Genomic DNA, 12736 nt, shown 5'->3' on the forward strand with positions numbered 1-12736 from the left:
CATCATCGTCAGGGAAATCGCATGAGAAATTATTCACTTCAAAAGCCCAAAAATTTGAAAATTGGTTTTATTGCAATAGCCACTAGCAAATTTTGCACCAAAACATCAGATGAATTTTCAGCATCGCAGGATCAAGCCCTAGTGTTAGTGCAATAGAGGAGGAGGAGAGCGAGAGAGATTTGAATGTCATGGGGTCAAATCTTCTCCAATTTGTAGAGACTATAAAGGTTGACGATGGTGTCCATGGTTGATGGTGTATATTGTAGAGAGGCCAGTGGGAGGGGGTGGCGGGGTGCAGAGAGCAATAAATAGCATTGATTTGGGAGGACACATGGGGTTTAAGTACCTCCCCCCCCCCCCCCTTTCATAGTTTGAGATCCATTAGTGTTGATGGGGTTAGAACGCCATAACCCACAGTGAGTCGCCTACTCTGCCAGGGGGCTATATATAGGGCTCGCAAGGGGTTGGCCTTGGGTTCTGAGATGCCAACAATGATGTTGAGTTGGTAGTATCTTCTATCTCCATGTGGTTGGGGCTGGAGTCGGGCTAAGGTTGAAGGTACCTACCCCCATTCTTGCTTTCAATAGCATGTTGTGGTTAATCCAAAATAAGGAGGGGATGAGACATCCTAGGTAGAAGCTTATCAATGACTTGTCTTGCTATGATAATCATATCTGAGAACGTGTGTTTAACCCTGTCAACATCTTGCATAATCCACACGTCCAAGACTAACAACCTCATCAACTAGTTGTGTGCCATGATTGGCAAATGGGTTAGTCATGGTAATGGATACAACAAATCACGTAGGTACAATTCAATCTTAGTGATTGAGGATGATGACCACATCAAGGACGAAGGTACAAAACAACAAAGTTTGACTAGAAAAAGTGATTGAATTAGAGAACATTAATTGTCATAGTCAATACATTGGCAGTATCAAGAGATTTATCAGTAGAGGAACTTGAAAGTTGTTGTAGATATGTTACTAGTGTCATTGAAGTATTTCAAGCCTCTGCTTCAAAATTGTGGTAGGGATGAATTTTCATGAAGTTGAAGTTCATTGCACGAAAGAGGTCGAGTTTATCCAAAATTTGGGTAAAAATCATGAGATGGCCCTTGGTATGATTGGTCCCTAAAATTTCATGTTAATTTCAAGTGTTCTTGTTGCTTCATTCCACTTTGCATAGTTGGGTATCCAAAGTTATGGGTGCTATAAGTTTTTAGCCAATCGCCCTCATTCAGGCTATGAATTTGTTTGTGCGACCATTTCCACATGCACGTCATCTAGGGGCAATGTGAATTGCAAGCTTTGCATAGCTTTGTTGAACTTGTTTAGAGTAGCATTTGTCTTATTGTGTCTAGAAATCTACATAAATGGTAAGACTGGACCTGCAAGGTTTTTGAAATGAGAAGAGCGTGATGGTGGATAGAGTGCAATTGAAACAATTGAAAGTGCAATGACAGGATAAAGTGCAGAGGAATATTTTAGCAATAGGACTATGTGTCCATTAGAATCAAGTTACCAAACAAAGTACGGAATGAATTTGACTCGAGATGAAATTGTGAGATGGATTAATATGGCTTACACAAAGAGAGAAACAAAACAAACACTACAAGAGGCTATTTATATTAGCGACGCTCACACAGCGACGCTCAAAAAAAAATCTCGGCGTCGATATGAGCGTCGCTATGAGCGTCGCAAATTTACAAAGAAATTTGCGACGCTCATAGCGACGCCGACCGTGCTAAAAAAATAACAGAGAGCGCCCAAAAACTCAGATCTCAGATCTAAGTTTTTCGGCGTCCTCAAGCAAGGAGCAGGTAACGCTCTCCCTCTCTCTCTCTCTCTCACTCTCTCTCTTTCTTCTCCACACACACACACACACACGAGGAGAGGAAGGAGAGCAAGGTATGCTCCTTCCCTCTCCTCACTCTCATGTTCCCTTCCCCTCTTTCTCTCTCCCTCTCTCTCTCTCTCACACACACACATACACACACACACACATAGTGTTTTTGAGAGAGAGAGAGAGAGAGAGAGAGAGAGAGAGAGAGAGAGTACAAACATAAACAAAAACGCACACACACATACATAAACAAAGAATGCATACACACATTGAGAGAGAAAAAGAGAGAGAGAGCATGCATAAACAAAAAACGCACACATTGAGAGAGGAAAAGAGAGAGAGAACATGCATAAACAAAAAACGCACACATTGAGAGAGGAAAAGAGAGAGAAAACATGCATAAACAAAAAAACGCACACACATTGAGAGAGAAAGAGAGAGAAACTAATTTAACATCGTAGGAAACTAATTAAAATTAAAAGACCTAAAGATCTAGCCGACGAGGAGTTGAACTCAAGACCTATTATTCAAGAGGGAAATGGCATAACCAATCTATCATACTTTGGGTGATAGAAAGGTAATACCATTTATCTCTTTTTATTGGCACACACATCCACACACGCGCACACACACAAGAAGAAGAGAGTTATAATGTCGTAGGAAACTATCCTAAAAGACGTTAAAGATTAGGTTAGATGTAGACTTACGTTAAATTAGATTTAGGTTTATTTAAGTTAAATTAGATTAGATTTAGGTTTATTTTTAATTAGATTTACGTTAATTTACACTAGATTTAGATTTACGTTCTTTTAGATTAGATTTAGGTCTCCATAGACTGCGATGCCTGCATGAAGCGGGTGAAGAAAGCCCTCAATGGAATATAGGGTATTGTTGCCTTCACTCATGGTGGGCTCCGTCGATCCAAAAGTACTGGTGAAATGTCTTCAGAAGATAGGGAAGAAGGTGGATCTTCAGGGCGGCAAGAGTCACTACATCCCCGACACAATGACCATCTAGACAACCTCTAGTCATTCAACAGCAACTTCAAAGTTAGTAACAAGAGCAAGAACGGTCTAAAGGGCTAATTGTTGTTGTCAGATGTGGATGGAGATGAGGCAGCGTCACCGCCGGAAGTTAACTCTCACATCTTTAGTGATGAGAATGCCAACTCTTGCCGAGTTATGTGAAAAATTATGTGTTAAATCAGTTTTAAGGTTCTTATAATCCCTGTTAGTTTAGTTCTTTATTTTTAATATAACATAATTTACGTTAGATTTAGATTTATGTTATATTAGATTACACTTAGGTTTATTTAGGTTTACCCACACACACACACACACACACACACACAAGAAGAAGAGAGTTTTAACGTCGTAGGAAACTATCCCAAAAGACGTTAAAGATTAGGTTAGATGTAGACTTACGTTAAATTAGATTTAGGTTTATTTTTAGTTAGATTTACGTTTATTTAGATTTACGCTTATTTACGTTAGATCGAGTCCACGCAAGAATTACTTACGGTTTAGGGTTTAGAGTTAGACGAACAGTGAAAAGATCTACTGTGAAAAGATGTTAAGATGCTGTGAAGTGCTACACCTAGAGAAGAGGCAAAGGATGTGAAAAGATGTTAAGATGGTCTTTGTGTCATTGTCTACTCTATTCATTCAATATTAAGTTTAAATATTCGTGTGTTTAATGCAGGTATGGATGATGTAAAGATTCTTTCTTCTTTGTCACCGCAGCAGAGACAGTGGTACGTGGAGCGTCATCGCTTTGGCGCATTATCTAGCGTTCCTACTCCATCCGCATCTCCCTCTATTTCGGAGCATTCGGCACGCTCCGAAGCTTCGGCGTCGACGAGACGAGCTTCACACTCGTCTAGACACCGGCGCTCTAGTGGTGGCGGTGGCGGTTGTTGTGGGGATTCCGCCACCGATGCCTCCACACCGCCTCGTGTTCAACGAGACTCTTTACCCTCCCCTTCTTTGCCCGCCCCCACACCAGCCACAGCATCGCCATCTACGCCAGGTTTTGCACGGCTGACTGTTCCTAGCAGCTACACACCTCTACCTACTCTGCCAGGAGCCACCCCACTCGACACTCCTCGCTTCGGGGCCCAGACGCCGGTGGAGACACCTGACGTCCGTACCCCCATCGACACGCCGCTAGAGACCCCTGCCGGGACACCCAGGTTCACGCGTCACCGGCCTGAGGGCTTGCCTTACTCCGTCGACTTCAGCGGCGGCATCATCATGGATGATGATGGCAAGAAGGTGATCTCGCGCATGCGTGGTCTTTGCTCTCAGCTGTTTAGACACTACATACTAAACAAATGGAGTGAAGTACCAAGTGATTTAAAAAACAAAGTCATCAGCATGCTTCATGATGAGTTTCCCGTTCCAACACGGGATCAGCGCTTCAATGAAGACCTGATGAAGATTCGAATGCGCGAATACTGCAAACACAAGCGTTCCGAAGTGCAAAAATCAATTAAGCATGGGTGGAACAGGCCAGATTGGCTGGCCAAAGAAGATTGGAAGAATGCGAAGAAAGCAGCGCGCGAGAATCCCGACAAGTGGAAGCAACAAAAGGATGCAGCCACAGCGCGAGTAGAGGCAGGGAGCTCGCACCACTTGGGGAGCGGTGGATGGGCATCATTTGAGGCCGGTTTTGTAAGTGTTTTCTCATTGCTCTTTATGTTCGATAGTTTAGGGTTTATGAGTTTTTTAATTCTAACATAATGAATTCTTTGTATGTTTTGACAGTGGTCGATGACAGGACGTGATCCCACACCGTACGAGCGCGAGTACGCAGGCAAGAAGGGCTTAAACGCCCTGATGGACATTCTCAGTTCTCGCGGCGGCATGGTTAGTATTAGGGTTTACTCTGTTCTATTTTTTGTATTGTTTTATAAATGTCGTTATATGTTTATACTTACTGAAAGCTGTCTTATTGTCTTTTTTTGCAGAATCCGACAGATACGCCGCTTGGACGCGATGAGACGTCTGACTAGACGACGTCAGTTTAGCCATAGCTAGATAGCATTAGTTTAGGGTTTCTCATAGCTTATGTATCATGAGACGGATTTTATACGTCTTTTTGAACCATGTATATTATTACATTTGTCACCGCAGTTCATTTTGCCAATCAATTCTTTATGCCTATGATGTTGTACAATTGTCATTATTACATTTGCCAATCAATTCATTTTGCCTATGATGTGTACAATTGTCAATTTTACGCTTGTCAATTTTGCAAACAATGCGTCTTGTGGGTGACTATTTTGGGTCTATTATCTACCCTTGCACTTTTTTTAAAAAGTGAATCAAGTACAATATGGTTGATGGGTGGCAGGGCATTCAATGCCCTGTCACCAAAAAAAATTTCTCTCGGGCATCGCTATAACCGTCGCTATTTATGGCTCTGTAGCGTCGCTATGAGCGTCGCTATAGACTTCTGTGTAAACGTCGCTATAACCGTCGCTATGAGAGTCTCTATATAGCGACGCTCTCGTAGCGACGCTATTAGCGACGCCGGGGGTTATAAAAACCCAGTGTATTTCCGTCGCTAACAGCGTCACGAGAGCACACAACCTCTTGTAGTGAAAGACAATGTGGTTCTTCATCATGTTGAACTTGAAGTGAACATACTTTAAAGAGGGAAAATGTGAGTAACGACTCAATCAAATTAGAAGTCCAAATAAAATATAGGAATGGAACATCATATATTTCTATGGTTTTTAAACAAGCTGAAGTCTTCACAGGGACCTTCAAAAGGCAAAAAATTGACTATTGAGGGGTCATGAGTGTTAAAAAACTATTTTAAAAAGGTAAAAACTAAGCCTCTCACTTGCAATTGAAAGCCAAGCACTGTTGATGTGTACTTAAACTGTCAGATTCTGCTATTTTCAGCACCTGTGGAAAGCCAAGAATTGTCGTATTTTTTAGAATGACACCATGGCAGCTAGCTTTAAGGACATTATCCACGAAAGCAGTGAATTGATTATTGCCATGGGAAAAAAGAAGAATTCAGATGAGTGGAGCCAGGCACCTCTAGCAGTCATGACCTCTTACAACGAGTAAGGGTGTGTGGGTAATGGTTCACCATTACTTGGCATTGTGTAAGCCTTCCAATGTCTCAAACAACCCCTCAAGGCTCGATATGAGCTTGAGGCTACTGTACATTTTTTTATGTTTAATACATTACAACTACTCACAATTGTGAGTTTGGCAAAAAAAAAAAGATACTCTGTAATTTTTTGTTAGTCTTTTCAATAAGTTTCTTCAAAAAAATTTAAAAAGAAATTAATGTTTTTTTAATTACAAAAGTAGATTTGATAAGCATAGAAAAATGATAAAACAATTTAATAAAATAAGTTTTCATTTAATCCTTAGCTGAAAGGACCGTTATTATCATGGGATCAAACTCCTGTATATTGTTTATTCTTTTGTTCTCTAAAAGCCTTTGTCAAGCATGCCAAAAAATGAATGCACCTTTGGACTTTTGGAGAATAGCATTTAAAAGTCTAAGATCTCTTTCTATTCATTCATAAAACTTTTAAGCTTAATTAGTAGGGACACTTGTCAAACAACCCAATTTGAATGACCTTGGCCCCTTGGGTACTAAGGCCTTTAGAGGCCAAAAAGTGGTACTTGACACAATGTGGTGGATGTACTACTAAGTTATTATAACCTTGCTTGATGTTGTGCTTTACAAAACAATGTTTTGTGGCTCTAGCGCTACCGCTATAGTGCTACTACTAGTCCTATGCAAAATTTCAAAGGCAAAATTCTTGTTGAATGGCTTGAAGGTCTCCACGTCCTTTCACATGCATTGGGGGGCCTTTCGAGCGTGGGATTTCTTCCTAGCTTCAAATTCCTTTGTGACAAGTACATGCATCTTTTAGTTCTTTTTGCATGTAATGAAATACACTATGTATTTTGTTTCCTCAATTGTCATAGTCTCCTTGGCGGGGGCATTTCAATGGAGGTTGATGCCATAGTGTCCACCTGATTTACGTGTTGTTTTAATAGATGCTTTTCTAGCGTTCGCTTGTTCTCCTACACTACAATTGAGGATGTAAACATATCAAGTATACATAGAACAATTCAAACTATAGCATTGTATGTTGATAAGTTACTCACCTGTTTAATTCTCCTTGTTTGCAAAGGGATTCGTACCATCTCCGAATTGGCTGTTTAAAGCTCTCTACCAACATGGCAAGTAAACTTGTCATCAATCAGTATGGGCTCGCTATCCGTGTACCCCCAAGGGGGTCCACCTCAAAATATGTAAGTGTAGCACATGAGTTCACCCGGAGAGGTTTTTTATATACCAAAGAGTTACAGAGTTACATGTACAAAAGGGGCTAAAAAATGGAAAATTGAAAAAAAAAAAGGTTTATGAAGGAAGAAGGGTCTTTTAAATCATGATGAAGTGTGTATGTAGAGGGGTTCTAAAAACACCTCTTGAACTCACATGCTATATGTATTTTTGAAAGGTGGAACCCCTGGGGTATACCCAAGGTCGTTCTTCATTTTGGCTAGCACACTGTTTGCAGATTTCCTATTGATAGTGAGGTTTCATGAGACTGATGTTGAAGCCGAAGTGGATTTTGAGGGAGAATATTGAGATCCCTTTTGTCTTTGAATATAAGAGCTCCTGCATGTCAGCTTCGAGGAGTGGTCCATTGGTCTCGCCGTAATCATTGGTGAGATGTTGTAGTAGTTTCTTATGTAAGCCAATCACAAGTCTAGCATCGAGCTCATTTTGTTCTTCCAAGACCTTCTTGCATTTATTAATGTAGTTTTGGATGTGGTAGTAATTCAAATGCGGTTCTATGAATATGGAGGGAGATTTTCTTGCCAAGTTTACCATCCTCACTTGTGTGGAGGTAAGAAATGCTTTTGATCCATTGTTGCAATGTAGATGTGGAAATTTCTCGACTGTGTTATCCTTGCAGAGGTTAAATTAATGAAAATAAAATGGTGGAAGGTTAGAGGGTGTGTAGAATTTGAAAATAGCTTCATTGCATTGTATTATGATGGGGTTAGACATACCTTGTTGTTGTCCATGTTTTTGTACTTGGATATCCAAACCTACAGTGGAAAAAGGATATTTAAACTTTCATAATTGATAAGTTGAATGTGACAAGAAATGACCATTTGACTCTTCATTGAGTGGATCAATCATGGGAATGAACATTTCAAGCATGGATAGTTGTTATAAACTCGAGTTTTCTTTTGGTTACTTATAAAAGCATCGCATAAGCTAGCCCTGGCACGAACCCTATCTTTATGTTGAACGGATTTTTTAAAATTGTTGCTAGCGAGTGTTATCGAGAATGTGGTCTTGTGGTACCAGAGTTTTTTGAGTGCTTTACATGTACAAGGGTTTTAGTAGTTGTATGTATTCTCACCTCGATGGCTATGACCAGTCCACCATTGTCATGTAATATGTTATCCACTTTGCAGGTGGCTCCGTTCGATGCACCTCTTGTTAGGTCCATGTTTGTTGTGATCATGCACTTTGCTCCGAATGCGATCATGTCTGTCTCGTTAAATTTATCATCGTTGATCCAGTTTTTCAAGACTGACTTGTTGTTGGAATTTGTTTTAAGCATGATAGGAAGTATAGCAAAGTTTGAAAAAAATTTGTGCAAGATAAGGTTTTTGAATTTGTGGACGTTGTCTTTACATGTATAGATTATTATTGTTGTATTGTCAATATATTGTAGCAACATGTCTTCCTCAATGAGGCATTAAAGTGTGGCTTGGATATCAATGATTGTGGACATGGAGAAATTTGAGGAAGCCTGGATCAACTGCATGGCGAACTGAGAATGTCATGTTGTGGACCCGTGCATGCTTGATGTGTGCAGTTTGAATGATACTGCATGACTCACAAAATAGTCCAGGATGTTTGCAAATTAGGGGTAGTTGTGCAAGGTCCCCAAAGAAAGAGCACAAGCTAGCTAGGGAATGGATCGTGTATTGAGCTCCTTCTTGTGATGTTGACTATCTGTCTTACAATAATGGCAAATGTTGCGCTTGTGATGTAATGGAAATGGCCTATGAACTTTGAGACTAGCGAAATTGAGAGAATTAGAGTGAGCATTTTTGTGAGATTACTTTGAGAACATAGAGGGTGAACTTAATTGATGGTAGTAACATAAACATAGTACTTAATTAACTTGGTATGAACAATACTTTTGCAAGAGAGAGAGTATTAGAGAACATGACAATAGTTGAGGACCGGATTTACTTGGAGCTGCCTGCGATCCCCCCTCCAAAAGGCGTTTGTATTATAGATTCTCCCATCAAGAGAGACTTGATACAATACAATCTTTGTGTTCCTTGTGACCTAGGTGATGCAATGAAGATGGAAAGCTTCATGAATCACAAGCATAACATAAACTTTGCAAAAAGCATTAACTATACCAAGCCTCAGTCCCAAGGCCTCAAACACCTTCGAAGGTGGAGAGAGCTAGCACGGAATGAGGGTAGGGAAGAGGAAGAAGAATCATCCATAGGAGAAAGAAATAGTTCCCCACTTATCATCACTCTTTTTGCTTAGCATAGCATAATAGCATAGTAATGAAGATGAAGAAGATGGCAAGCTTAAGCATTGAAGCATGACTCTTGGTTGGATTTGCATTCAATAGCCAAGACTGTTGGTGTAGGCTCTCCACTTCTCAACAAGCTTGGAGAAGGAGGTGGAGCTCTTCCACTTTGCACTCCACACAATGAGAGAATGTGTGTGTGTGTGTGTGTGTGTGTAGGAGAGTATAACCCCCTCTCATGCTTGGTCCTCTCTCTCTCTCTCATATTATTTAATTATTTCATTTGGACATGTGTCCTCTTTTTTCTCTTTGAGAGAGAAATTAATTATCTATTTTTATGCATATTAATTCTCATTGGACCCCTTTAAAGCCTATCCAATAGGATTCAAGCACATCATGAGGGCCACATGTGGAGGATCATTTAGACGTGTCTTTTATGCTTCTTAAGATATCATGTTTGAATTGAACACTTCAAGCACCTAATCAATTAGGTGGAAACCGTTTATGCCTCTTGAGAGTTTATGTTTGAATTGAACACTTCAATAACCTTAGTCATTTAAGAATGAGAAGCACCTCAAGCTTGGACAAGGTTTCCACAAACACTTTAATCACTTTAGATAGCAGGTCGACAAGCACCTCATGCTTGGGTAGGGTTCCCACCTCCAGGTCAGGCCTAGCTTGCCTAAGGTCAAAGGACTTTTTAAAACTGACTTTTGGAAGCCTTTAATGAATCTAACCCTAAGGACTTTAAGCTCTGTTGGGTAGAATTGCTCTTTAACAGACCATCTCTCATTTGGACCCCTTTAACCTTGGTCCCATGTTGAGACAGATCCATAAGCACATGTCTATATTCTAACCCTTGTTCTCGTTTATTCTCCCACATTAAATGATCAATTTCATATGAGAAAATCATTTGGGTAGGTTAGATATTAGATTTTATGACATGTGATGAGCATCGATATCTCATCAATTATGATAACATCAAACTACATGATTGCAATGAATCTCTCATCTATGGATGAAATGATTCTATGTAGTGACCTTGAATCAGTAACAAACAATGGTTGTGATTATTTTCTCCTGAAGTAACCTTGAATCAGTAACGGACAATGTTTGTGATTCTTTTGTCATGTAGTAACATTGAATCATTAATGGACAATGGTTGTGATTCCGCTTAGTCGCGTTGCAACTACTTCAGTCGATGTATAGAGAATAATTGTTTTGTTATCGCTCATGTAAGAACTAGGGAAACTAGACTGAAGATCCTCCTCCCAATCTCCCTTTATATAGGCAGGCTCCTAGCCCCTTGCCCTAGACGGATCTCCTATCCACTGTCTAGCCCGACGCTTGGACGTAGTTGGCCGTAGTCCATGACCATCCTAGTTCTTAGGGTAAAAGACCCTTGTCCTGACATTACTCCCCCCTTAAAGAAGAGTTTTCGTCCTTGAAAACAAAAGTGGGAAACTTCTTCTTAAGAACACTAATGTTTTCCCAAGTGGCACCTTCTTCAGGTCGGCGGTCTTTCCACTTGATCAAGGCTTGTTGTCGTACGTGATGTTGTGTACGCAACTCATGATAATCCATAACACGTTCATGTTCATGTGGTAAGTTAGGAGGTTCAATGTAATCAACCAAAACCTGTTGGTCAATGACGTTGTCGTCTCCATGTAATCGCTTTCGTAGATGGCTTACATGAAACACCGGATGAATGCGAGAATGTGATGGTAGTAATAGTTTTTAGGCACGATCACTAACTCGCTTGAGGATTTTGAAAGGCCCACAATATCGGGGATAATTTAGGTGTCGGTCCAGTTTTCAGACTTTGTGAATGTTCTGGCACACGTAAAAATACTTCCTCCCCTTCTTCGAAGGTAACTTGCCGACGTTTCTCATCAGCATATTTCTTATACCGATCCTGTGCTTGCCAGACATTCTGACGAGCAAGTTTCAGCATATCCATGTGGTCTTGGAGAAAATCCTTAACTTATTGGAGTTTTTCGGTTGCCAACCCCACCGTAACTGGTGACCTAGGTTGAAACCCATACATGAGCATTAAAGGACTAAAACATGTTGTGACATGCTTAGAACTGTTGTAGGCAAACTCAAGAATAGGTAAGTATTCTTCCCAGTCTGTCTGTTTTTTGTTGATGTATGCTTTTAGCATATCCTCTAGCACCTGGTTAACCCGTTCCGTTTGACCATCCGTTTATGGATGATCAGCTGTACTGAGGTTGAGTTGTGTACCCGATCATTTAAATACAGCTCTCTAGAAGTGGCTGTTAAACTTGGGATCACGGTCACTGACAATGTTACTTGGCAACCCATACAATTTGTATAGATTGTCCACAAATAACTTTGCTAGTTCCGGTGTCTTAACCATCGATTTGGTTGCAATAAACTTGCATAGTTTAGTCAACCTATCTACGACCACCCATACTGAGTCATGACCTCATATAGTGGTTGGTAAACCTACAATGAAATCCATGGAGATACTTTTCCATTTTCCATTGGGAATTTCCAAAGGATGTAAGATTCCTCCTGCTTTCAGGCGCTCTGCTTTGTTAACTTGACATTTTTGGCAATGCAAGACATAAGCTTGAACAAAGCCATGTAGACCTAGCCAGTAAAACTGTCGTCGTACGAGAGAATAAGTTTTTCTAATCCCTGGGTGCCCTGCACTTGGACTATCATGACATTCATAAATAATTTGGCGTCGATGTCTGTGTCCGTCGGTACACAAACTCTCCCCTTGTGGAGTAGGTACCCATTGTCGATGGTAAAATGCTACCATCGCTGTAGTTCATCACTTGATAAAGGAGAACTAGGTGTGGAGGTTAACTGTACACTACCTGCATTGGAGTGAGAAGGATCCCTCTTTTGAACATGGCTCCACACTTTGGAATATGTTTCATCATGCTCATATTTGCCCTTGAGAGAATGTAGAAATTGACTACGAAGTTCCGTGAACAAGAGCGAATTGATCTCTGGCATTCGACTTAGAGCGTCTGCCACTACATTGTATTGGCCTTTGCGATACCTTAATTTGGCATCATATTCCTAAAGGATCTCGGCCCACCTGGCTTTTCGACCCTTTAAATCTGTTTGTTGTGTAAACCATTTGATGCTTTCATGGTCAAACACAATCTCGAACTGAGCACCATACAGATAGTGCTGCCGTGTCTTTAAGGTAGACACTATTGCATAGAGTTCGCGTTCGTAAACAGAAAAATTCTACTGAGCTGCGTCCAGCTTCTTACTTTCAAATGCAATTGGCCATCGGTCTTGTAAGAGGACTGCTCCAATAGCACGATCACTGGCATCCGTTTCCAAA

Source organism: Adiantum capillus-veneris, chromosome 19 (genome assembly GCF_014529385.1).
Source record: "Adiantum capillus-veneris isolate H3 chromosome 19, ASM1452938v2, whole genome shotgun sequence".
In the NCBI taxonomy this organism is placed as follows: domain Eukaryota; kingdom Viridiplantae; phylum Streptophyta; class Polypodiopsida; order Polypodiales; family Pteridaceae; genus Adiantum; species Adiantum capillus-veneris.